Below are 26,240 nucleotides of genomic sequence, written 5' to 3'. Positions count from 1 at the left end.
TCATTTTGTTGATGATTTCCTTTGCTATACAGAAGCTTTTTTTTTTTTTAAGTAACTTAGGTACTTCTTAAAAAATATATTTATTTACTTATTTGGCTGCACTGGATTTTAGTTGCGGCACATGGGATCTTTCGTTGTGGCATGTGGGCTCTTCGTTGCGGCGCATGGGCTCCTCGCTGTGGTGTGGGGGCTCCTCTAGTTGCGTCGTGCTGGCTCAGTAGTTGCAGCACTCGGGCTCTCTAGTTGTGGTGCACAGGCTCCAGAGCATGCAGGTTCTAGAGCGTGTGGGCTCAGTAGTTGTGTCACGTGGGCTTAGTTGCCCCACAGCATGTGGGATCTTAGTTCCCCGACCAGGGATGGAACCCACGTCTCCTGCACTGGAAGGTGGACTCTTAACCATTGGACCACCAGGGAAGTCCTGCTATACAGAAGCTGTTTGGTTTGATGAAGACTCATTTGTTTATTTTTGCTTTTGTTGCCTTTTCTTTTGGTGTCAGATTTAAAAAATCATGACCAAGACCTATGTCAATGAGCTTACAGCCTAAGGATTTTTGCATCTGCAGTTATCAGGGATATTGGCCTGTAATTTTCTTTTCTTGTGACATCCTTGTCTGGTTTTGATATTGGGGTAATGCTGGCCTTGTAAAATTCATTTGGAAGAATTCCTTCCTCTTCTATTTTTCAGAAGAGTTTGAGAAGGTTTAGCATTAATTCTTCTATTAATGTTTGGTAGAATTTTCCAGTGAAGCCATCTGGTCCTGGATTTTTGTTTGTTGGGAGGTATTTGATTAAAGATTCAATCTCCTTCTTAATAATCTGTTCATGTTTTCTATTTCTTCATAATTCAGTCTTGGTAGGGTATATGTTTCTAGGAATTTATCCATTTTTTTCTAGATTGTCCAATTTGTTGGTCTGTAATTGTTTGTAGTAGTCTCTATGTTTCTCTGTATTTCTGTGGTATCAGTTGTAAGATCTCCTCTCTCTTCTTTCCTTGATGAGCCTAACTAAGGTTTTGTCAATTTTGTTTATATATATATTTTATATAAATTTTATAATTTTATTTATTTTTATTTTTGGCTGTGTTGGGTCTTCGTTGCTGCGTGCGGGCTTTCTCTGGTTGCGGCAAGTGGGGGCTACTCTTAGTTGTGGTGTGCAGGCTTCTCATTGCAGTGGCTTCTCTTATTGCAGAGCACGGGCTCTAGGCACGCAGGCCTCAGTAGTTGTGGCACGCGGGCTTAGTTGCTCCGCGGCATGTGGGATCTTCCCAGGCCAGGGCTCGAACCCATGTCCCCTGCATTGGCAGGCGGATTTCAAAGATCTGGCTTTAATTTCATCAATCTTTCCTATTATCTTTTTAGTCTCTATTTCATTTATTTTTGCTCAAATCTTTATCTCCTTCCTTCTACTAACTTTGGGCTTTGTTTGTTCTTCTTTTTCTAGTTCCTAGAAGTATAAAATTAGGTTATTTATTTCAGGCTTTTCTTGCTTATTAAGGTAGGCATTTATTGCTGAACTTCCTTCTTAGAACTGCTTTTGCTTTTGCTTTTGCATTCCATAAATTTTGGTATATTATATTTCCATTTTCATTTGTCTCAATATATTTTTCGATTTCTCTTTTGATTTCTTTTTTGACCCACTGCTTGTTCAGTAGCATGTTGTTTAATCTCCACATATTTGTGAATTTTCCAGCTTTCTTTGTGTAACTGTTTTCTAGGTTCACACTATTGTGATCAGAAAAGATGCTTGATATGATTTCATTTGTCTTAAATTTATTAAGACTTGTTTTGTGGCCTAACAGAGGATCTAGCCCAGAAAAAGGCTTCCTCCAGAAAATAGTTTATATACTCATCTGGAGCCCCAGTTTTTGCAGCTGCCACCCAGGGGACACCTTCAGTTCACCTGGCTCTGATGGCCAGCAGGTCTTACACTTGCAGTCCCATAGAACTGTATATATTTGCATAGTTTTAAAACCTGTTACCTGTGAGTCTGGCTTCCAATTAGCCTGAATCTAAGTGCTGAATATCCTCCCCTTTGGGACACTGACAGGTCTCAGCATATCCTCAAATACTGGCACTATTAAAAATATAATAGGCTGCTTGGAGAAGCACAAAGGTTTGAGAAACAACAAAGAGCTGGGGCAAAGTTGAATGACAAGGTTCATCTCCTACACGAGGCCACTCTTTCAAGACTGGAAGAGGTGGTTGTTTTAGTTACTACACAGAAATCCATACAGAGAGTCAAGCAAAATGAAGAAACACAGGAATATGTTCCAAATGAAAGAATAAGATAAAATCTCAGAAGAAGAAACCTTAATGAAATGAAGATAAGTAATTTACCTGATAAAGAGTTCAAAATAACAGTGATAAAGATGTTCACCAAATTGAGGAGAAGAATGAGTGAATACAGTGTGAACTTCAACAAAGAGATGGAAAATATACGAAAGTACCAAATAGATATCACAGAGCTAAAGAATACAATAACTGAACTGAAAATTACACTAAAGGGATTCAACAGCAAATTAGATGAAGCAGAAGAAAGAATTAGTCAACGCAAAGGCAAAACAGTGAAACTCACCCAGAGCAGCAAAACAAAAAAAAAAATGAAAAAATGGATGATAACTTAAGGATGAATGGAACAATAGCAGACAGTCTAACATTCACATTATATGGCTCCCAGAAGGAAAAGAGAGAGAGAAAGGGGCAGAAATCTTACTTGAAGAAATAATGGCTAAAAACTTCCCTAACCTGGGGAAGGAAACAGACATCCAGATCCAGAAAGTTCAGAGAGTTCCAAATAAGATGAATTCAAAGAGACCTACACCAAGGCACACTATAATTAAAATGTTAAAAGTTAAAGACAAGGAAAAAATCTCAAAAGCAACAAGAGGAAAGCAACTTGTTATGTACAAGAGAACCCTCATAAGACTATCAGCAGATTTTTCAGTAGAAACTTTGCAGCCCCCAAGGGAGTGACACAATACAGCCAAAGTGCTTAAAGAAAAAAACTTTCCAACCAAGAATACTTCACCCAACAGAGTTATTCAGAATTGAAGGAGAATTAAAGGAGAGATAAAGAGTTTTCCAGACAAACAAAAGCTAAAGGAGTCACCACCACTAAATCAGATGTATAAGAATTCTACAGGGATTTCTTTAAGCTGAAAGAAAGGGCACTAATGAGCAACAAGAAAATATTCGAAAGAATAAATCTCATGGGAGAGGTAAATATATAGTAAAGGTAGTGGATTAATCACTTATAAAGTTAGTATGAAGGTTAAAAGACAAAAGTAGTAAAAATAACTATGACTGCAATTACTAGTTAAGGGGTACACAAGATACAAAGATGTAAAATGTAATATCAACAAACAAAAAGTCTGGGGGTAGAGAGTAAAAACCTTCAACTTTAGAATGCAATTAAACTTAAGTTTTTATTAACTTAAAATAGACTGTTACGGATATAAGTTGTTATATGTAAGCCTCATGGTAACCACAAAGCAAAAACCTACAGTAAATACACAGAAGATAATGAGAAAGGAATCTAGGCATACCACTAAAGAAAGTCATAAAATCACAAAGGAAGAGAGCAAGAGAAGAAAGGAACACAGAGGAACTAAAAAAACAGCCAGAAAACAATTAACAAAATGGCAATAAGTACATACCTATCAATAATTACTTTAAATGTAAATGGACTGAATTCACCAATCAAAAGACATACAGTGGTTGAATGGATTTTTAAAAAAGACCCATCTATTGGGTTGGCCAAAAAGTTCGTTTGGGTTTTTCTGTAAGATGTTACAGAATAACCCAAACGAACTTTTTGGCCAACCCAATATATGCTGCCTACAAGAGACTCACTTTAGATGTAAGGATACACACAGACTGAAAGTGAACAGATTGAAAAAGGTATTCCATGCAAATGGAAACCAAAGGAAAACTTGGGCAGCTTTACTTATATCATACAAAATAGACTTTAAAATAAAAGTTGTTATAAGAGATGAAGAATCATAGACAATTATGCACCCAACATAGGAGGACCTAAAAATATAAAGCAAATAGTAACCAACTTAAAAGGAGAACAATGCAATAAGAGTAGGGGACTTTAACACCCTACTTACATCAATGGATAGATCATTGAGACAGAAAATCAATAAGGAACAATCTGCCTTAAATGATACTTTATACAAGATGTACTTAACAGATATATACAAAACATTCCATCCGAAAAGCAACAGAATACACATTCTCTTCCAGTGCACACGGAACATTCTCAGTTTCTGTTTAGAGTAATAAAAAAAGTTCTGGAATTAAACAGTGTGGTTTTTGCACATTATTAATATACGTAATGCCACTGAATTGTACACTTTAAAATGGTTACAATGGTAACTTTTACTTTATGTGTATTTACCACAGTAAGAAAAAAAGATATCATTAAAAGAGTTAAGGCAAGCCACAAAGTACAAACAAGTATTTGCAAATCATATACAGATAATGGGTTTGATTCAGAATATATATTTTATATCTTTTAGAAATAAATTTTAAAAGGAAGAAAACCTAATTTTAAAAAAAGGAGGGGGCTTCCCTGGTGGCGCAGTGGTTAAGAATCCACCTGCCAATGCAGGGGACACGGGTTCAAGCCCTGGTCTGGGAAGATCTCACATGACGCGGAGCAACTAAGCCCATGTGCCACAACTACTGAGCCTGCACTCTAAAGCCCACGAGCCACAACTACTGAGTCCACGTGCTACAACTATCGAACTACAACTCACGTGCTACAACTCATGCGCCTAGAGCCCGTGCTCCAAAACAAGAGAAGCCATAGCAATGAGATGGCTCATCGCAATGAGAAGACCATGCACCACAACTAAGAGTAGCCCCACTTGCTGCAACTAGAGAAAGCCTGTGCACAGCAACGAAGACCCAATGCAGCTAAAAATAAAATAAAATTAAATTAAATTAAAAGAACAATGGAGGAAAAATATCTAAATGGGTCCTCAACAGAGAGTAAATGCCAACAGACAATGAAAATAGGTAGACTTGCTCATCCTCTTTAGTAATCAGGGAAATGCATGTTGAAAAAAATACTGTAACACCACTACACACACACAAGAACCTGGGCGCCCAGAGACAGAGGTGAAGCTCAGGACTGAGCAGAAGGTGAGGGAGGTGGGGTGGCGGGGAGGTCTCCTATTCCACACAGCCAACAACCACTGCCAATACATGTTGAATGTTTATAATTATTTGAAGACTTGAGAATCATATTTAGCCATGAAAGGGATTCTATTGATCACATAATCCAATTTCCTCATTTTAGGGTAGAAACTGGATAACTGACCTCCTCAAGATCACACTGGGGGAGACCTTCAAGGTGGCAGAGGAGTAAGACGTGGAGATCACCTTCATCCCCATAAATACTTCAGAAATACATCTACATGTGGAACAACTCCTACAGAACACCTACTGAATGCTGGCAGAAGACCTCAGACTTCCCAAAAGGCAAGAAACTCCCCACATACCTGGGTAGGGCAAAAGGAAAAAGAAAAAACAGAGACTAAAGAATAGGGACGGGACCTGCACCTCTGGGAGGGAGCTGTGAAGGAGGAAAAGTTTCTACACACTAGAAAGTCCCTTCACTGGTGGAGACTGCGGGTGGCAGAGGGGGGAAGCTTCAGAGCCATGGAGGAGAGCGCAGCTACAGGGATGCGGAGGGCACAGCGGAGAGATTCCCGCTCAGAGGATCGGTGCCGACCAGCACTCAGCAGCCCCAGAGGCTTGTCTGTTCACCCGCTGGGGCAGGTGGGGGCTGGGAGCTGAGGCTCGGGCTTCGGAGGTCAGATCCCAGGGAGAGGACTGGGGTTGGCTGCGTGAACACAGCCTGAAGGGGATTAGTGTGCCACAGCCAGCCGGGACGGAGTCGGGAAAAAGCCTGGACCTGCCTAAGATGCAAGAGACCACTGTTACAGGGTGCGGGAGGAGAGGGGATTCAGAGCACCGCCTAAACGAACTCCAGAGACGGGCGTGAGCTGCGGCGATCAGCGCGGACACCAGAGACGGGCATGAAACGCTAAGGCTGCTGCTGCAGCCATCAAGAATCCTGTGTGCAAGCACAGGTCACTCTCCACACGTCCCCTCCCAGGAGCCTGTGCAGCCTGCCACTGCCAGGGTCCCGTGATCCAGGGACAACTTCCCGGGGAGAACACACAGTGCGCCTCAGGCTTTTGCAGCGTCACGCTGGCCTCTGCTGCCGCAGGTTCACCCCACATCCGTACCCCTCCCTCCCCCCGGCCTGAGTGAGCCAGAGCCCCCTAATCAGCTGCTCCTTTTACCCCGTCCTGTCGGAGCAGGGAACAGATGCCCTCAGGCGACCTACACGCAGAGACGGGGCCAAATCCAAAGCTGAACCCCAGGAGCTGTGCGAACAAAGAAAGGGAAGTCTCTCCCAGCAGCCTCAGGAGCAGTGGATTAAATCTCCACCATCAACTTAATGTACCCTGCATCTGTGGAATACCTGAATAGACAACGAATCATCTCAAAATTGAGGCAGTGGACTTTGGGAGCAACGATATATATATTTTTTTCCCTTTTCTCTTTTTGTGAGTGTGTATGTGTATGCTTCTTTGTGTGATTTTGTCTGTATAGTTTCCCTTTTACAGTTTGTCCTAGGGTTCTGTCTGTCCTTTTTTTTTTTTTTTTTTAGTATACTTTTTAGTGCTTGTTATCATTGGTGGATTTCTTTTTTGGTTTGGTTGCTCTCTTCTTTCTTTCTTTCTTTTTTATTACTTTTTAAAAATTTTTAATAATTATTTTTTATTTTAATAACTTTATTTTATTTATTTTTTCTTTCTTTCTTTCTTATTTTCCTCCCTTTTCTTCTAAGCCATGTGGTTGACAGAATCCTGGTGCTCTGATCGGGTGTCAGGCCTGTGGCTTTGAGGTGGGAGAGCTGAGTTTAGGACATTGGTCCACCAGAGACCTCCCGGCTCCACATAATTTCAAATGGCGAAAGCTCTCCCAGAGATCTCCATCTCAACGCTAAGACCCAGCTCCACTCAATGACCAGCAAGCTACAGTGCTGGACACCCTATGCCAAACAACTAGCAAGACAGGAACACAAACCCACCCATTAGCACAGAGGCTGCCTAAAATCATAATAAGGTCACAGACACCCCAAAACATACCACTGGATGTGGTCCTGCGCACCAGAAAGACAAGATCCAGCCTCATCCACAAGAATACAGGCACTAGTCCCCTCCACCATGAAGCCTACACAACCCACTGAACCAACCTTAGCCACTGGGGGAAGACACCAAAAACAACGGGAACTACAAACCTGCAGCCTGCAAAAAGGAGCCCCAAACACAGTAAGTTAAGCAAAATGAGAAGACAGAGAAACACACAGCAGATGAAGGAGCAAGGTAAAAACCCACCAGACCAAACAAATGAAGAGGAATTGTCAGTCTACCTGAAAAAGAATTCAGAGTAATGATACTAAAGATGATCCAAAATCTTGGAAATAGAATGGAGAAAATACAAGAAACATTTAACAAGGACCCAGAAGAACTAAAGAGCAAACAAACAATGAGGTACAACACAATAAATAAAATTAAAAATTCTCTAGAAGGAATCAATAGTAGAATAACTGAGGCAGAAGAACGGATAAGTGACCTGGAAGATAAAATAGTGGAAATAACTACTACAGTGCAAACTAAAGAAAAAGGAATGAAAAGAATTGACAACATTCTCAGAGACCTCTGGGCCAACATTAAACACACCAACAATTCGAATTATAGGGGTCCCAGAAGAAGAAGAGAGAAAGAAAGGGATTGAGAAAATATTTGTAGAGATTATAGTTGAAAACTTCCCTAATATGGGAAAGGAAATAGTTAATCAAGTCCAGGAAGCACAGAGAGTCCCATACAGGATAAATCCATGGAGAGACATGTCAAGAAACATATTAATCAAGCTATCAAAAATTAGATACAAAGAAAAAATATTAAAAGCAGCAAGGGAAAAGCAACAAATAACATACAAGGGAATCCCCATAAGGTTAACAGCTGATCTTTCAGCAGAAACTCTACAAACCAGAAGGGAGTGGCAGGACATATTTAAGGTGATGAAAGGGGAAAACCTACAACCAAGATTACTCTACCCAGCAAGGATCTCATTCAGATTTGACAGAGAAATTAAAACTTTTACAGACAAGCAAAAGCTAAGAGAATTCAGCTCCACCAAACAAGCTTTACAACAAATGCTAAAGGAACTTCTCTAGGCAGGAAACACAAGAGAAGGAAAAGACCTACAATAACAAAAACAAAACAATTAAGAGAATGGTAATAGGAACATACATATCGATAATTACCTTAAATGTTAATGGATTAAATGCTCCAACCAAAAGACATAGACTGGCTGAATGGATACAAAAACAAGACCCATATATATGCTGTCTACAAGACACCCACTTCAGACCTAGGGACACATAAGGACTGAAAGTGAGGGGATGGAAAAAGATATTCCATGCAAGTGGAAATCAAAAGAAAGCTAGAGTAGCAATTCTCATATAAGACAAAATAGACTTTAAAATAAAGACTATTACAAGAGACAAAGAAGGACACGACATAATGATCAAGGGATCAATCCAAGAAGAAGATATAACAATTGTAAATATTTATGCACCCAACATAGGAGCACTTCAGTACATAAGGCAAAAGCTAACAGCCATAAAAGGGGAAATCGACAGTAACACAATCAAAGTAGGGGACTTTAACACCCACTTTCACCAATGGACAGATCATCCAAAATGAAAATAAATAAGGAAACACAAGCTTTAAATGATACATTAAACAAGATGGACTTCATTGATATTTATAGGACATTCCATCCAAAAACACCAGAATACACTTTCTTCTCAAGTGCTCACGGAACATTCTCCAGCAGAGATCATATATCGGGTCACAAATCATCCCTTGGTAAATTTAAGAAAATTGAAATCGTATCAAGTATCTTTTCTGACCACAACGCTATGAGACTAGATATCAATTACAGGAAAAAAATCTGTAAAAAATACAAACACATGGAGGCTAAACAATACACTACTTAATAACCAAGAGATCACTGAAGAAATCAAAGAGGAAATCAAAAAATACCTAGAAACAAATGACAATGAAAATACGACAATCCAAAACCTATGGGATGCAGCAAAAGCAGTTCTAAGAGAGAAGTTTATAGCAATACAATCCTACCTCAAGAAACAAGAAACATCTCAAATAAACAACCTAACATAACCTAGATCAATTAGAGAAAGAACAAAAAAACCCCAAAGTTAGCAGAAGGAAAGAAATCATAGAGATCAGATCAGCAGTAAATGAAAAAGAAATGAAGAAAACAATAGCAAAGATCAATAAAACTAAAAGCTGGTTCTTTGAGAAGATAAACAAAATTGATAAACCATTAGCCAGACTCATCAAGAAAAAAAGGGAGAAGACTTAAATCAATAGAATTAGAAATGTAAAAGAAGAAGTAACAACCAACACTGTAAAAATACAAAGGATCATGAGATTACTACAAGCAACTGTATGCCAATAAAATGGACAACCTGGAAGAAATGGACAAATTCTTAGAAAAGCACAACCTTCTGAAACTGAACCAGGAAGAAACAGAAAATATAAACAGACCAATCACAAGCACTAAAATTGAGACTGTGATTAAAAATCTTCCAACAAACAAAAGCCCAGGATCAGATGGCTTCACAGGTGAATTCTATCAAACATTTAGAGAAGAGCTAACACCCATCCTTCTCAAACTCTTCCAAAATATAGCAGAGGAAGGGACGCTCCCAGACTCATTGTATGAAACCACCATCACCGTAATACCAAAACCAGACAAAGATGTCACAAAGAAAGAAACTACAGGCCAATATCACTGATGAACATAGATGCAAAAATCCTCAACAAAAACTAGCAAACAGAATCCCACAGCACGTTAAAAGGATCATACACCATGACCAAGTGGGGTTTATCTCAGGAATGCAAGGATTCTTCAATACACGCAAATCTGTCAGTGTGAAAGACCATATAAACAAATTGAAGGATAGAAACCGTAAGATCACCTCAATAGATGCAGACAAAGCTTTCAACAAAATTCAACACCCATTTATGATAAAAAAAACCCTCCAGAAAGTAGGCATAGACGGAACTTACCTCAACATAGTAAAGGCCATATATGACAAACCCACAGCCAACATTATTCTCAATGGTGAAAAACTGAAACTATTTCCACTAAGATCAGGAAAAAGACAAGGTTGCCCATTCTCACCACTATTATTCAACATAGTTTTGGAAGTTTTAGCCACAGCAATCAGAGAAGAAAAAGAAATAAAAGGAATCCAAATCGGAAAAGAAGAAGTTAAAGCTGTCACTGTTGGCAGATGAAATGATACTATACATAGAGAATCCTAAAGACTCTACCAGAAAACTACTAGAGCTAATCAATGAATCTGGTAAAGTAGCAGGATACGAAATTAATGCACAGAAATCTCTTGCATTCCTATTGCATTGCTATACACTAATGATGAAAAATCTGAAAGAGAAATTAAGGAAACACTCCCATGTACCACTGCAACAAAAAGAATAAAATACCTAGGAATAAACCTACCTAAGGAGACAAAAGACCTGTACGCAGAAAACTATAAGACACTGATGAAAGAAATTAAAGATGATACCAACAGATGGAGAGATATACCATGTTCTTGGATTGGAAGAATCAACATTGTGAAAATGACTATACTACTCAAAGCAATCTACAGATTCAATGCAATCCCTATCAAACTACCAATGGCATTTTTCACAGAACTAGAACAAAAAATTTCAATTTGTGTCGAAACACAAAAGACCCCGAATAGCCAAAGCAATCTTGAGAAAGAAAAACGGAGCTGGAGGAATCAGGCTCCTGGACTTCAGACTATACTACAAAGGTACAATAATCAGACAGTATGGTACTGGCACAAAAACAGAAATATAGATCAATGGAACAGGATAGAAAGCCCAGAGATAAACCCAAGCACATATGGTCACCTTATTTTTGATAAAGGAGGCAAGAATATACAATGGAGAAAAGACAGCCTCTTCAATAAGTGGTGCTGGGAAAACTGGACAGCTACATGTAAAAGAATGAAATTAGAACACTCCCTAACACCATACACAAACATAAACTCAAAATGGATTAAAGACTTAAATGGAAGGCCAGACACTATAAAACTCTTAGAGGGAAACATAGGCAGAACATTCTATGACATAAATCACAGCAAGATCCTTTTTGACCCACCTCCTAGAGAAATGGAAATAAAAACAAAAATAAACAAATGGGACCTAATGAAACTTAAAAGCTTTTACACAATAAAGGAAACCATGAACAAGACGAAAAGACAACCCTCAGAATGGGAGAAAATATTTGCAAATGAAGCAACTGACAAAGGATTAATCTCCAAAATTTACAAGCAGCTCATGCAGCTCCATATCAAAAAAACAAGCAACCCAATCCAAAAATGGGCAGAAGACCTAACTAGACATTTCTCCAAAGAAGATATACAGATTGCCAACAAACACATGAAAGGATGCTCAACATCACTAATCATTAGAGAAATGAAAATCAAAACCACAATGAGGTATCACCTCACACCGATCAGAATGGCCATCATCAAAAAATCTACAAACAATAAATGCTGGAGAGGGTGTGGAGAAAAGGGAACCCTCTTGCACTGTTGGTGGGAATGTAAATTGATACAGCCACTATGGAGAACAGTATGGAGGTTCCTTAAAAAACTAAAAATAGAACTACCATACGACCCAGCAATCCCACTACTGGGCATATACCCTGAGAAAACCATAATTCAAAAAGAGTCATGTACCACAATGTTCATCGCAGCACTATTTACAGTAGCCTGGACATGGAAGCAACCTAAGTGTCCATCGACAGATGAATGGATAAAGAAGATGTGGCACATATATACAATGGAATATTACTCGGCCATAAAAAGAAACGAAATTGAGTTATTTGCAGTGAGATGGATGGATCTAGAGACTGTCATACAGAGTGAAGTAAGTCAGAAAGAGAAAAGCAAATACCGTATGCTAACACATATATATGGAATCTAAAAAAAAAAAAAAATGTTTAAGAAGAACCTAGGGGCAGGACAGGAATAAACATGCAGACACAGAGAATGGACTTGAGGACACAGGGAGGGGGAAGGGTAAGCTGGGACGAAGTGAGAGATTGGCATGGACATATATACACTATCAAATGTAAAATAGATAGCTAGTGGGAAGCAGCCGCATAGCACAGGGAGATCAGCTCAGTACTTTGTGACCACCTAGAGGGGTGGGATAGGGAGGGTGGGAGGGAGACGCAAGAGGGAGGAGATATGGGGATATATGTATATGTAGAGCTGATTCACTTTGTTATACAGCAGAAACTAACACACCTTTGTAAAGCAATTATACTCCAATAAAGATGTTTAAAAAAAAAAAAAAGATCACACTGGCTAGCAGAGCCAGAACTAAACCTCACACCTTCTAACTGCCAATTCATGTTCTACTGTGTCCCAGCATCTTAACGTGCATGAATGTAAGAGCCAAACTTTGTCACTCCCCACCCCTAACCCTCCAAAATCTTCGTATCACATTTTTTTTAAATTGTTTTAATAAAAATTAAAAAAAAAAAAATCCGAAGTCTTTTCCATGGTCCACAATGATCCATGCAGGATCTTGCCCAGGTCTCCAGCCACATCCCCCACTACGCCCCATCCCACTCCACTTCAGCCCCTCAGCCTCTTTGCTGCTCCTGCCTCCCTTGGGGTCTTACATTCCTGGATTCCACTGCTGGAACGCCCTCTCCCAGGCTTCCACATGGCCTTTTGAGTATTCCCATTTAGAATTTAAAATTCTTTTATTTTTCTTAATATTTTTTTAAAGATTATTTTCTTCTCATTATTTGGATTAAATTTAATAGAAAACAACCCTTTTATAGCAAAGTTGGTAATAGAAAATTGTAATACTTAGAAAATACATAATACTTAGAAATAGCATAGTATACTGGTTGGTTACAAAATAGATTTATAAAAATCTAGAGCTTGATTATATATCAACTATATCTAATTACAACATATCATGAAAATTCACCTGTTCACAAGAGTAACTACAACTATAATATACTCAGGAATACATTTAACAAGAGAAGTATGGGAGTTTTAAAAACAACACTGAGGACTTCCCTGGTGGTGCAGTGGTTAGGATTCCGCCTGCCAACGCAGGGAACACAGGTTTGATCCCTGGTCCGGGAAGATCCCACATGGCGGAGCAACTAAGCCCGTGCGCCGCAACTACTGAAGCCCACATGCTGCAACTAGTGAAGCCCGTGCACCTAGAGCCCCTGCTCTGCAACAAGAGAAGCCACCGCAAATGAGAAGCCCGTGCACCACAATGAAGAGTAGCCCCCACTAGCAGCAATGGGAGAAAGCTCACGTGAAGCAATGAAGACCCAACACAGCCAAAAAATAAAATTAAATAAAATAAATAAATAAATTAAATTAATAAATAAAAAATAACAACGCTGAAACTTTTATTAAAGGAAAATAAATTTGACAGATTAAAGTAGATACACTACTTTGTTCTAGAAAAAAAACTTTTAAGAACATAAACTATAAATATGCTTATATTTTAGATGTTTTACAGTGAAGATGCCTGGGGGTATTTCACTGGCAGAATTTGTAGATATTATCAGATACTAGAACAAATAGAGTCTCACATGCTCTGCAGAGACAGATCCAGGTTTTGAGTGGCCTGAGGCTTACACACTTTGGGGAGAAGACTCTCTTTTTTTCAGTGCAAAATCATGAATGTGAAAGCGCTAGGACCCTTCCAGGGGCCTTAGAAAGGGCTACGGAATTGAAAGGCTCTAATGCTTACTAGTAGATCCACCTTTGATGTTACGAAATGTAAAACTGAACAGCACACATTTATCGCAATCAGCACCCTGTCATGTGCCCACAGACAAACATCCAGAGAGAAACATCCAGAGCAGACCCAATGAGAGTTCCACCAAAACAGGCTCAGAGGTGCCAAGAATGAGAACTAGCCCTACCCCAAGGTATGCATTTCCACCAGTAACCAGAGCTCCACAGTGTAACTGGACCACAAGCAGCAAAGATCAATTTAAAGAACGAATCACCTGTGATTAGTGACTTACTAGGAGAATGAAACGGTTATGCTTATTGCAAAAAATGTCTATATCTGGGAAAAGCCAGATGCAAGAGCAGAAACTCTGAAACACGTTATACAAAAAAGACAAAAGTGGGTGACAATGGAAGCTACTTATAATAATAACCACTGATACTTACAATGCCACTTACTATATGCTAGGAACTGTCCTAACTACTTCATATATAGGGATCCATTTACTCCGGACAAAAACCTGTGAGGGAAGTACTATTATTTGCCCCAGTTTAAAGATGAGGAAAATAAGGCACAGAGAGATTAAGTAATTTGACCAAGGTCACACAGCTAATAAGTAACAAATTTAGGATTTGAACCCAGATGATTTGGCTCCAAAGTCCACAGTCTACTCTCTAACTCACAGGAATTCGATTAACTCAGAGATGGACCTCAGACCACAACAGAAGTTCCGTATAATGAAGAAGGAATAGAAAACTCCTGTTAAGCTCACTCTAGAACCTCAAGAAACACATTATCTCATCCAATGGAAATTGGTCTTGTTTCCTACACATACTTTAGTCATAACACCTATCCTTAGAAAGTGATTAAGTGTGACGTCTGAAAATAAAAGAATGACCCTGTTTAAAAACAAGTTCTGGGGCTTCCCTGATGGCACAGTGGTTAAAAATCCACCTGCCAATGCAGGGGACACGGGTTTGAGCCCTGGTCCGGGAAGATCCCACATGCCGTGGAGCAACTAAGCCCGTGTGCCACAACTACTGAGCCTGCCCTCTAAAGCCCGCGAGCCACAACTACTGAGCCCCTGTGCCACAACTACTGAAGCACGCGCGCCTAGACCCCGTGCTCCACAACAAGAGAAGCCATCGCAATGAGAAGCCCGCACACCGCAATGAAGAGTAGCTCCCACTCGCCACAACTAGAGAAAGCCCACACGGAGCAACGAAGACCCAATGCAGCCAAAAAATAAATAAATAAATTTTTTAAAAATATAAAAACTTAAAATATAAAACTTATTTCAAAAATAAGTTCTGAATTACGTATTTGATCTTCAGCATCAAGCTACTCATCTTTTTCCAGAAAATTCAAGTCTCTACCCTTTTTTTGATATTATACTGTAATCAATCCTAGTCAGAACTGAGTTAACCTAAAAATCAGTTTACTTTACTATTTTAGTAAGTGTTTAACTTACTTATTTACTATTTTGAAAAGTGTTGAACTAATTACTGCAGTAGATTGTAGGGATTCTCTTCAACTGTGACATTTTTCTCTACTTGTTGGGACAGACTATGAATGTGAATAAATTCATCTTTAATTAAGTTACCTGTGAGTTTTCTCTGCAAAGAATCATTTAAAGTATTTATGAAATGAACTATTTAACCAAACCCATTTTAAAGTTTTTAAGAGTTACAACTTCAGTATAACCCTTTCAGTTTCTTTCACGTAAGCATTCACAGTAATATGTTCTTTCCGTTGGTCTCTTTTCTGGACAACTCTAATTTACTGAAATGCATAGAACTCCCACCACCTCACAGGGGTGCAGTGAGGAAAAAACAAACACAAATCAACAAGTGCTAAAAGAACACCCTTTCTAAGGTCTTATATATAAAGCTAAAGAATGGAAGGAGGAAGGAAATGTATATATAGAGGTGGTCAGTGAACACACTGTTGAAGGAAGTCCCCCTTCCTTCAACTAGCACAGTGTGGTTTAACAGCACGCTAGCCAGAAAGATAAGACATCTTGGTTCAGCTAGTCAAATGGGACGTCACTTCAGAGAAGGTACCTGACTCAGTTGTTTGTTCCCCAGTGTCTTCACCTGTGAAGTAGATGGTGGGCAAATGTGTTGGTTATCTACAGATACACTTTATGGAGATGCCACGGAGAACAGAGCATTGCAAGTATGTACGCAAAACCCCTGTACTTTTGTGAACTCTATGCTATGTAAAGTCTAGGAGCAGAGGGAAACCCAAGGGCCAGGAAAGTTAAGACTCCCAGGTAATCCAGAAAAGCATGGGTGAGTGCAAACAACAGTGGCACACAAGGATAACTCCAGGTCTCAAGAGGCCCCCTTCAAAACAGACTGGATGCAGTATAGGAAAGTTTGCCATTTTGAATCCAGAAAGGCAGAAGTATAACGTAATCAGACTGTAAGCTTAACAAAACCAGAATCATTCATCTTTGAATTCCTCCATCCCTACCATACTGTACATACTCACTAAATCTTTTCTGTACAAATGATGAATGAATGAAAACAAATGAGCTGAGTCCCATATAACAAATAAGTGCATAGACTCTCTTTTGCCAGGAAATATATATAGATGAAATAAATATTAATATTCTACATATATATATTCCCCTAAAAGGAGAAAAATTCACATGTTACAATCTCATGAGCAGGGAATTGCACCTATCCATCTTACTTTTTGCTGTGGCAAATAAAACTAAGGAACAGCTATACCTATGTGATTACTTGGAATAAAGACAGAACTTTTCCAAAAGTCTTCACATACAACTAAGATGATGGGGTGGGGGGGACTCCTTTCTCGCAGTCTATTAAAAATCACTAGAGATTTCATTTAAGTCTCTTGCTTACTCATTTAATTTTATTTAACAACTATATTGCACATATTTTGTGCAATTTTTCAATTCAGGTGTTTACCAATGTGGTATCATGCAAATATTATAGGCAGTTCTCTAAGATAAAAAATAAAAAAGGTACATGAAGAGCTTTGGTAAGAAGACTATAACAATGTTTTTAATTATCTGAAGTAGCAATCATCAAGCCATCATGAGATAATATTTATCTCAGAAGTACAGTATAGTCACAAAACCCAAAGGCTAATAACATCAAGAGTTCTCTTAAGAGAGTCAAGGAATTAATTACTGAATAACCCAGGTGTTTCTAAGTGCCCTTCTATAGGTGATTCTCTACGTGTACCTGACCAGCATCAACCAGTGGCTAAACCATGTTCTAAATGGATTTAGAAACAACTCAAAATGTAGTTTCACTTTCTCAAATGGCCATGTGATTTCTTCTGACAGTTCATACTCTGGCTGTTTACAATAATGTCCACATTTTAGTTTGGGGGAGAGATTAATACTAATAAATACTAAATAAAAACATAGTTTTGATTCTAAATTTAAATAAGGCATCTTCTCAACAACTAAAATGGAACAAAATTGCATGGGAAATAACTATTACAATGTCTCTAAAGATCTTTTTGCTTACTTGAAATACTAACTGATCATCACTATTGTAATTATTACCAACAGAAACTTTTTTGAGCAGGCAACGGGTACAAGATATTGTGTGATATGTTGAAATTAGAAGGCAACAACCTCCGCCTTCAAGGAGATTATTATGTAGTTGGTGATTTTAAAGAGGCAATAACAATAATAATACATATAAATTTAACAGTAATTCTGAAGGGGCTGGCATTTACAACTGGGGGGTAGGAAGGTGAGCAAGGTCTCTCACTTAAGTCAGACAGAGAAAAACAAACATCATATGATATCACCTCTATATGGAATCTAAAAAAATGATACAAATGAACTTATTTACAAAACAGAAACAGCTTGGGATTAACAGATACACACTACTTTACATAAAATAGATAAACAACAAGGTCCTACTGTATAGCACAGGGAAGTATATTCAATATCTTATAATAACCTATAATGAAAAAGAATTTGAAAAAGGATACATATATACATACAAACACACACGACTGAATCACTCTGCTATACACCAGAAACTAACACAACATTGTAAATCTATACTTCAATTTTAAAAAAAAAATAAAATTTTTTCAAATTTAAAGAAAAACAGAGGACTTGAGATGGGAATTGGATGAACAGAAGGACAACTGTTAGGCACAGCAAGAGCAAAGCTTCAAAGGCAAAAAAGTGACAAGTATTTTCAAGCAAAGGGGTCTGAATAGTCACTAGATGGAGTCCATTCTGTGAACAACCATATTATTTAAGCTGTGTAAGTGCCCTCACCTACCTGGGCAACCCAAACTCATCCTTTCCAAAACAAAGGCAGTGCAATCAGAGAGGCTGATCTGAGTTTTGGTCCAGGCTTAACAACCAGCTTACTGGGTGACCTGGAGCAAATCATTTCTTTATCTTCAGTTTCCACAAGTGGAAGACTTGAAGGTTATTCTTTAAAGTTCATTCCAGCTCTAAAATTGTATGACTTCTTCATTACTAACAAATAATCATCCCCATGAATGGGTAATTATCAGCATATAAATCTATGTAGGTCTAGAACAGAACAGTTTCACAGACACACCAAGCCCTCTTCCACCCTAGGGCCTTTGCACATGATGTTCCCACTGTATGAACGGGCTCTTTCTGCCCAACACTGCTCATACTCCAACCCATGGCCAAATGGAGACCTTCCCCAATCCCTCCCCAACCCCACCCATCACCAAAAATCTATATAGTCTGCACTTTTACCACCAATGCTTCCTCTACTCATATAATTTGGTCTCTTTTTTAACTGTTCCTCAGGGTAAGTGCTATCATACCTATCCTCATCAACAAACACTTAATAGAAACTACTAATTACAGAACTAGCTTCAAAGATTTCTAAGAATCCCCAGCCCAGCAGTTCACGATGCAGAGAAAAACAAAACTCAGCTTACAAAAATCATGATGTCAGATACAGTTCTTTTTCTTTCCAATTCAACAAGTGACATGCACTTCTGATTAAGACAAGTTTCTTTCAAGATAGGCAGGTGGGAAAAGGGGGTGGGGAGGAAACACTGTTTATTTCAACTATACTGCCATTTCCCAAACATTCTGGGAATTGTTATTTTCATAACTGCCTTCAGTGCCTACAGCACAGTTTTTTGAATAGATTCAGTCCTAAAATAGCTATATAAAACTCTGATGGAAATTTGACTTTTTGATAACACTAAAAACTGCCGAGAGCTAAGTCTTATGAATAAAATAAACTAGGTAATACCATTTATGAACAGAAATGCTGATTTTTCTTACGGCCTTTGTCTCTCTCATCATGATACAAATAATCACTGAATAAACCACAACTATCACAGCCAGATCCAAGAGTATTTTTTGAGATCTAGAATCCTTTTATTATTTCTACTTTTAAGTAGCATGAGGACCAAACCTTTGATTAAACTCCCTCTTCATTTATTAGAAATTACTCATACTGTACTGTTCTCCAAAAAATGCTTTACATGACTAATAATTATTTAACACAGAAGAAGAAAAAGTTAAAATTGAGGTGGGGGAGAGAGAAAGGGAAACAGGAATAAGTGATTTCTATTCATCCCAGTGGACCAGGCTAAAATAACTTATTTCGCAGGAAGGTGATCTTCAGCCCCTAATGAGGACCATGAGAATGAGAGTAGGAGAACAACTCTAATGATTTTTAAATCCAATTTCACGTTTGCGGACTCTGATATACAATCACTGAGTGTTCATGATGTAGTTGGCATTTTACAACAAACGACAAAGGACAGTATTTCCTCCATACATTTCTCTTCCCTGCACCATAGACATTTCCAAACCTTATGTCTTGACCTACTAAATGCAATGTGTGATCAGGGATTAGATCCTGGATTTGGGCAAGGAGGGGAGGTTGAGAAACAGCTATGAAGACATCAGTGGAATGATGAATGAAATCTGACTATGGACTCTGGACCACATAATACTACTGTATCAGTGTTACATGTCTTGATTTTGATCATTGTACTGTGGTTCTAAAAGAGAATGTCCTTATTTTTAGACAATACACAATGAATTATTTAACAGCAAAAGGGGACTGTCTACAGCTTACTTTCCAATGGTTCGGAAAACATGCATATGAAGAGAAAGAGACCAAGGAAGAGACCAAGAGAATGACAGAGCAAATGGGGCAACCACAGGTAATTTGTGAATCTGAGTAAAGGTTACTTGAGAGTTCCTTGTACCATTCTTGCAACTTTTCTGTGAGTCTGAAACTATAACAAAATTAAAAGTTACAAAAATATTTTAGGAGTGTGGATGGAACAAATGGTATTCTCCCTCTTTTCTATCTTAAATAGGTTTCTGCTTCCTAGAGGAAAAAAACAGTGAACATTATTAAATGAAAATGGATAATTTGACAAATTAAGAAGGTAAATCAGACCCTAGGACTTCAGACCTGCATCTTGGCTCTTTTAAGTGATGAGGAAGGTCAGATCCAGGACAGTAGAATAAGAAAACAGATATGAATCAAAAGTGGGGAAAGAGACACCAGAGAAGAAACTGAGACACAAGACAGGAAGTTGATACGACCTTATTTCGGAAACAAGGAAACTCAACTGCCAAAAAGGAAATGAGTTTTCATGGGATAATAGAGTTGAGAATTTTCAGAGCCCTAGTGCACTAACCACTGTACTGTCTACCGAGCATCTAGAGCTGTCCCACTTTTTACAAGCTAGTGAATTGTCTGATAACCTCTAAAGTCTGATGCAAACACTTCCAATTGTCCTATAGTAAAAGAAACCATTTTGTCCACCCCACACTCGCCCCCCAGAATCCTAGAAAGTGCCATAAGATATAAATCTTCAGGTAGCAATTAGAAAGGTCCTGTAAACCTATGCTTCCCACTGGGAGTCCACCTAGTCTAGGGATACAACTAAGGGAGAAATATCTGATCATTTCAGAACCTTAATAAGCTCTTATGCCTATATCACTAGAGTCTCCAGGTTCCAGGGGTGGTAAAGAAAACAACTCTATATGACCCAGAAGGCCTTAGAGAAATATGAGAGGTTGCCCAGGATATTCAAGAGACTCGTGCCATCATCTTATAACTACCTCCACCATCCTGACAGTTAACCTGGGTAAAAGGTTAGATTTTCAAACAACTCATCACATAGAATGTTTGATTTCAGTACAACTGGAATAAAAGGATAAGGGAAGCATTATAGGAGGAGCACTGAACTTAGAGTCAGAATACCAAGGCTCAAATCCTGACCCTTCTACTTATTAGCAGTATGACAAACTTTCTGGTTGTTCATGATGTTTGCATAGGATAAATCTGCCCTGCCTGCTTCTAAGGGTTGAGGTCTCCCCATGTCTCCTTGGACCCATCCAGCCATCCAACGTGTACTGAGCACTCAACTCTGCACTAAACTCTCAGAAATACGAAGATAGAAAAGCTATGAACCCTGCCCTCAAAGAGCTTAAAGTCCAATGGGGGACACAGATATGTAGATAGAGTCAAGCAACCAAGATGTCACAATAAAAATATGGACGGGGCACAAAGGGCTGAGGTGGGCTGGGGATTCTACCACTGGTGGGAGGGATACAGGAAAGGCTTCAGAGAAGGTGGGGATTGAGCTGAGTCAGAAAAGATGAGTAAGTGATTACTAGGGCACTCAACACATTTCTGATGGATAAAATAGATATGGATAGATAGACAGAGCCTGGTAGGCAGGCAGAGGAATATATCACTTCAAGTTGATTGAACAATAGTAACAGGCACAATGTGAAAGAGTAACTGCAGGTAGAAGACAGCTGGGGATGGAGGAAGGAGAGAGGGAAGACAAGGAAAAAGGGCATCAAGTACCTTGTATTCCAAGCTAAGGAATTTTAACTTGATCCTAGAGCAGATGCAAAGCTACAAGTTTTAAAAATTCCTCTTATGGTTGTATAGTTGAAAGATGAAGATCCAAAAGTAAAATCAACTAGGGCAGTAATCCACCAAGAGAATGGAGTTGGGAGCTGCAATAAGGTTGTAATGAAGGGAAGGAGAATTCACAGGACTTAGAAATAGATTGGATGTGTGTTGGGTTGAAACAGTCATGGCAAGGGAGTTAAGGGTGTAAAGAGACAATATATTTATATGAAAGCAATTTCTAAACTATAAAAACAATTGAAGAACATTGTTTTCTAAAGTCCAATTAGATAGTGGCACAATCAAACAAAAACCCTCGTTTTGTCTGACGTTAATTTTCTTCTACCACAAAGAAATTTTTTTTAAAAAATCATAACTGAAAGTAATAAAAATATCCTCAAAAGTTTTAAAATAAAACTTCATCTGTATTATAGAGAGATTTAATAGATTTTTTTCCTAACTTTCCCCAGAGTATCAAGGTTGTTTCAAAGATAGGCTCTGAAGAAATAGCCCTGCAATTCATTAGTATTTGACCTTTTGTAAGTTTTTAAACTTTCTGAGCCTCATATCACTCATTTTTGAAATGAGGGTACTAATAAGACTTCATACAGTATCGTTTTGAGGAATAAAGAAAATAATGCATGTACTTTTTTAGCACAGTGCCTGGCCTGTATTTGGTACTCAATAATTTGTATCATAATTACTACTAATGTGCAGGGAAGAGTTAACATGACAGGCCTATGACACTGCCTACAAGGTTGGTCCTTGGCTGGCATCTGGGAACTTGCACTTTGGGAGTGGAGGGCTCTCCCATTCCCAGCACTGATAAGAATGGCTCACTGGGCCTAACTTGTTTGTACAAACAACCTGGCTTATGCTGAACACCTGCCTTCCTTCTGGAGTTTGGAATTTTGGTACACACTTAGACAGAGGGTGCCTATGTGACCAGCCTCCAATGAAAACCTTGGCCACTGAGTTTCTAATGAGGTTCCCAGTTAGAAAACATTTCACAATTGTCACAATTCGGTAATGGAGGAATTATACACCCCCTTTGTGGCTTTGCTGAGAAAGGACTCTTGCAAGCTTGTGCCTGGTTTCCTCCAGACTTGCCCCAGGCACCTTTTCCCTTGCTAATTTTACTTTCTCTTCTTTCACTGAAATAAATCATAGCAGTGAGTTAAACTCAGTGCTCAGTCCCCTGAGTTCTCCTAGTGAATTACTGAACCTGGGGTGGCCTTGGGGATCCCTGACACAACGAGTCTTCCTATTCCTCAACCTTATAAACTATTGTCAGTTTTCATAACAGAGGAGTATTACAGACAAGAAACCAACAAAACTGGTAACACCAAAGTCCAATTATAAAAATTTCCTGATTTCTTAGCTAACAATAGTTGCAGATTTACATGCTACTCGAAATTTTTGTATTCAAATATCTAAACATATAAAAATCTCTCCATTCCTTGTTTTCTCACCATTATTTAACAGGCCTTTTTTCTGATTAAACTCCAGCCCTGTTCTTCCCTGGATTCCATCTCAAAACCATGTGGAGGCTCCAGCAGAACGTCAGGTGGTCTAACCCATGTGTAATTTAGTTCCCTGACCAGAAAGCAAGAGCACAGTGTCCTTTGTTCTGTTATTATAAGAAGAGCAAACAATATAAATTGTCAGTAAGGTCTTTTATCGGTTCACTAGAAGATGCAGAAACATAAGCTAGTTGAGAAAGAGCAAGGAGGACAAACCAAAGAATGGCCCACAGCAGAAACTGAAACACAAGTTTTACAACATGAGACTTGGAAGAAACAGCTTGACTGAATTTCTCATCATCTAGAACAGAATTTCTTAGCATACTTTGAAAAGTACAATAAACTGTACTTAATAGGAAAATTTTCAGTAAAAAGCTTATTGCCATCCTATTGAAGGAGCTGGGGTCCAGAGAACCAGGAAAAGATTGATGTCTGACTCTGTGATTAACTGCGAGTTTAATAAAGGATGAATGTCACTGAATTGCTACAAAGAAACTAGGAATCATAGCTACTAGATCAATCAGTAGCCTACCCAGTATTTCTTTTAAAAACAGAACTATGAACAACTAAAATAAATATCTCTGGGGCTACCGCAGAATGGCTCCCATGGTTTTTCTAATCCACTTAGAGTCTTACACTTTTAACAAAATATTTTTTTTTAATACCTGTTGATTCTGGGCACAGTGCGCTGGGCTGGCAGGGCCCGGCCCCGGGCTCCCTGGCTGAGGCTCCTGCCCCCTGCTTCCACATGTAGGCATCTCTCGGGACAACTGGCACAAGAGCCGCAAGACCGGGGACAAGAGAAAGCCCTACCACAGGAAGTGGAAGTATGAGCTGGAACGCCCCGCTGCCAACACCAAGATTGGACCCCGCCGCATACACACAGTCCACGTGCAAGGAGGGGCAACAAGAAGTACCGGGCTTTGAGGCTGGATGTGGGGAACTTCTCCTGGGGCTCGGAGTGTTGTACACGCAAGACAAGGATCATTGATGTTGTCTACAATGGATCCAACAACAAACTGGTCCGTACCAAGACCCTGGTGAAGAACTGCATCATGCTCATTGACAGCACACCGTACCGACAGTGGTACAAGTCCCACTGTGCACTGCCCCTGGGCCGCAAGAAGGGGGCCAAGCTGACTCCTGAGGAGGAAGAGATTTTAAACAAAAAACGATCAAAGAATATTCAGAAGAAATATGATGAAAGGGGGCTTCCCTGGTGGCGCAGTGGTTAAGAATCCACCTGCCAATGCAGGGGACACAGGTTCGAGCCCTGGTCCAGGAAGATCCCACATGCTGCAGAGCAACTAAGCCCGTGCACCACAACTACTGAGCCTCCGCTCTAGAGCCCGCAAGCCACAACTACTGAGCCCCCGTGCCACAACTACTGAAGCCCGCATGCCTACAGCCCGTGCTCCGCAACGAGAGAAGCCACCACAATGAGAAGCCTGTGCACCGCAGTGAAGAGTAGCCCCTGCTCGCTGCAACTAGAGAAAGCCCTCGGGCAGCAACGAAGACCCAACGCAGGCAAAAATAAATGAATGAATGAGTGAATGAAAAGAAAAAGAATGCCAAAATCAGCAGTCTTCTAGAGGAGCAGTTCCAGCAGGACAAGCTTCTTGCGTGCATCACTTCAAGAGCAGGCCAGCGTGGCTGAGCACATCACTACGTGCTAGAGGGAAAGGAGCTGGAGTTCTGTCTGAGGAAAGTCAAGGCCCAGAAAGGCAAATAAATCCTCTTCCCTCCTATCTTAGCTCATATAATAAAGGTGTTTATTGTTCTAAAAAAAGTGGGTTACCCACATTACAGCCCTTTTCAGATCACAGCTTCTAGGGCGAGGGAGATGAAAACAAGAACATTTTTCCAAGGAAAACAGAGAACTGGGCAGATTAACCCAAACAGGGAAGAAACATAACAGTGAAGTGCTACTGGGCTTACCTAGGAGCTAGGCTGAGAGCTGTCAAGAAGGAATTCAGCCTAGTACTATCAGAACTTTTATTGTCTCAAGAATTCAGATTCTCATCTTAAAATTCCTGACTTTTTAATACAGGTAACTATTTCTTTTTAACTGTGGGAGGCAAACAAATCTGCAACCATATTTCCAACTGAGGGTCATAAGTTTGCCAATGAACATCAGTCCCCGAGAAAAGAATCCAGGAGGGATCAAAATGCCCAGATCATGGGAGGAGGGGGGTTCAGGCAGGACTAGCTAACAGGACTAGGCTTCCTGGGCCAGTCAGCAGTAGCCAGAAAGGAGATGGAGTCTTCTTTTTTTTTTCTTTTTTTTTCAATTGAAGTATAGTTGATTTACAATATTGTATAAGTTTCAGGTGTACAGCACAGTGATTCAGGTTTCTTGCAGATTATATTCCATTATAAGTTATTACAAGATATCGGGTATAATTCCCTGTGCTATACAGTAAATCAATGCTAAGTGTCAGAGGCTGGGCTGTTTACATGTTGTGACAACCTCTTCATTCTGTCCTTTCTGGTTTTCATGGTGGCGGAGGCTGCTGCCAGGAAAGACAGTGAGTGGGTCAGGTTCTCAAATAAGAGGGTTTCCACTGTTCTCTTTATTCTGCTTAAGCTAAAGCAATTAGGGCACTTTTAACTTTGTATCATCTTTGTATTATCATTTATCATCTTCAAAGTGACTTAACAATTGCAATGTATTTCAACTGTATCAGTCCATGTTCCTAAGCAGGTAATGTAGGTTTCTGAGGGTTTTTTTTGGTTAGTAAAGGACCACACTTTCCAACGTTTACTGTTACATTCCTATTCTTTTCTTATGATATTATTCAAATTATGACAAATCATTATTATACAGCAAAAAATTATTAATGTTTCCCCTTAAAATTTATTTTAGATTTTAAAATAATTCATATTTCT

General features: G+C 39.3%; 1 protein-coding gene and 1 pseudogene across 1 annotated transcript in view; one reads left to right on the top strand and one right to left on the bottom strand.

Moving 5' to 3' along the window:
- Positions 1–26,240, bottom strand: part of TEC (tec protein tyrosine kinase) — a 125,698-nt gene that overhangs the window by 64,587 nt on the left and 34,871 nt on the right. The gene's annotated exons all lie outside the window — the stretch shown is intronic.
- On the top strand, positions 2,369–25,083 carry LOC132366722 (small ribosomal subunit protein eS8-like; annotated as a pseudogene).

This window comes from Balaenoptera ricei, chromosome 5 (genome assembly GCF_028023285.1).
Source record: "Balaenoptera ricei isolate mBalRic1 chromosome 5, mBalRic1.hap2, whole genome shotgun sequence".
Taxonomy (NCBI): Eukaryota; Metazoa; Chordata; class Mammalia; order Artiodactyla; family Balaenopteridae; genus Balaenoptera; species Balaenoptera ricei.
The sequence above is the reverse complement of the archived record's forward strand: the minus strand, read 5'-3'. Positions and strand labels throughout refer to the sequence as shown.